The sequence below is a fragment of the Ursus americanus genome, chromosome 29 (genome assembly GCF_024610735.1).
Source record: "Ursus americanus isolate L20-20 chromosome 29, mUrsAme1.1.p, whole genome shotgun sequence".
Taxonomy (NCBI): Eukaryota; Metazoa; Chordata; class Mammalia; order Carnivora; family Ursidae; genus Ursus; species Ursus americanus.
In genome coordinates this window covers 6,966,723-6,969,086 of record NC_142155.1, presented here as the reverse complement: position 1 = coordinate 6,969,086, position 2,364 = coordinate 6,966,723, and the positions used below count along the sequence as shown (strand labels likewise).

Genomic DNA, 2,364 nt, shown 5'->3' with positions numbered 1-2,364 from the left:
AGCCATTATTCAGCAGCAGGAATGCAACAGGCTTTCCTAACAAAAAACAGTGACCCAAATAAAATGACAAGACAGAGGAATTCACCCCAAAAGAAAGAAAAGGAAGAAGTCACAACCAGGTATTTAATCAATGCAGATACAAGTAAGGTGTCTGAACCAGAATTTAAAACAATAATCATAAGGATACTAGCTGAGCTTGAGAAAAGCATAGGAGACGCTAGAGAATCCCTTACAGCAGAGATAAAAGTACTAAAAACTAGTCAGGCTGAAACAAAACGCTATAACTGAGTGGTAAAACCAAATTGGATGTGATAGCAACAAGAATGGATGAAGCAGAGGAATGAATCAGTGATATAGAAGATAAAATTATGGAAAATAATGAAGCTAAAAATAAGGGAATGAAAAGTATTGGATCACAAATGTAGACTTAGGGAACTCAGTGACCCCTTAAAATGTAATAACATTTGTATCATAGGAGTCCCAGAAGAAGAAGAGAAAGAAGGTTTGAGGAAATTATAGCTGAAAACTTTCCTAAACCAGGGAAGGAAACAGAATCAAAACCCAAGAAGCTCAGAGAACTCTCATTAAATTCAACAAAAGCCAGCCATCACCGAGACATATCATAGTCAAACTCACAAAATACACAGACAAGGAAAGAATCCCGAAAGCAGCAAGGGAAAAAAGTCTTTAACCAACAAAAGAAGACAAATCATGAACACAGATCTGTCTACAGAAACTTGGCAGGCCAGAAGACAGTAGGAGGAAATATTCAACATGCTGAATGGGAAAAATATGCAGCCAAGAATACTTTATCCAACAAAACTGTCATTCAGAGCAGAAGAAGAGATAAATAGTTTTTCCCAGACAAACAAAAGCCAGCCCTGCAAGAAATATTAAAGGGGACTCTTTGAGTGGGAAAGAAAGATCAAAAGTAGCAAAGACTAGAAAGGAAAAGGGAATATCACCAGAAACACTGACTTTACAGGTAACACAATGGCACTTAATTCATACATATCAATAATCACTCTGAATGTAAATGGACTAAATGTTCCAATCAAAAGACATAGGGTATCAGAATGGATTAAAAAAACAAGACCCATTTATGTGCTGCCTACAAGAGAATTATTTGAGACCTAAAGACATCTCCAGATTTTAAATGAGGGAATAGAGATTCATCCTTATGTACCATAGGTGGCTCAGGCAACAAGATGTCCAACAAAGTGGTCTGCTGGAAAGCCAGTCATGCCTGGAGCTGGTATGCAGCCTCGGGACTGCAGCTGAATGCACAGCTAGAAGGTTGGCTTTAACAAGTACAGTCTGCAAAAGGCCCTGCTAGAGCCATAATTGCACCCCATGCAGGATACTGTGGGTCTTGTGCTGCTCATGTTTACAAACAAGTGGATCCATCTATTACCTGGAGAATTTTCATCCTTGGGCCTTCTCATCATGTGCCTCTCTCAATGTGCACTATCCAGGGTGGATATACATAGGATACCTCTGTATGACCTTTGTATGGACCAAAAGTTTTACAGAGAACTACGGAAGACAGGAATATTTGAACACATGTCTCTGCAGAGAGAGGAAGATGAACACAGTATTGAAATGCATTTGCCTTATACAGCTAAAGCCATGGAAAGCCACAAGGATGAGTTTACATTATTCCTCTACTGGTTGGAGCTCTGAGTGAGTCAAAAGAACAGGAATTTGAAAAATTGTTCAGTAAATATCTAGTGGACCCTAGTAATCTCTTTGTGGTTTCTTCTGATTTCGCCATTGGGGTCAAAGTTTCCATTATAGTTACTATGATGATTCCCAGGGGGAGATTTATAGATCTATTGAACATCAAGGTAAAATGGATGTGGGTATCATAGAACAACTAGACCCTGTATCATTTAGCAATTACTTGAAGAAATACCATAATCCTATATGTGGAAGATATCCCATTGGGGTGTTATTAAATGCTATCACAGAGCTCCAGAAGAATAGAATGAATAAGAGCTTTTACTTTTTGAATTAGGCCCAGTCACGCCAGTGTAGAAACTAGCAAGACAGTTCAGTGAGTTACGCAGCAGGAGTACTCACGATCCACTGAAGCTCCAAATCCTCAGGGATGGAAAAAGGACAGTCTCTTCAACAAATGCGTTGGGAAAACTGGACAGCAACATGCAGAAGAATGAAACTGGACCACTGTCTTACACCATATACAAAAATTAATTCAAAATGGACGAAAGACCTAAATGTGAGACCTGAAACCATCAAAATCCTAGAGAAGAACACATGCGGCAACCTCTTTGACATTAGCTGTAGCAACTTTTTTCTAGATATGTCTCCTGAGGCAAGGTAAACAAAAGCAAAAATGAGCCA

At 39.0% G+C, this 2,364-nt stretch overlaps 1 pseudogene; it reads left to right on the top strand.

Moving 5' to 3' along the window:
- The first annotated feature begins 1,196 nt into the window (after positions 1–1,196).
- On the top strand, positions 1,197–2,092 carry LOC123797443 (protein MEMO1 pseudogene; annotated as a pseudogene).
- The last annotated feature ends 272 nt before the right edge of the window (positions 2,093–2,364 follow it).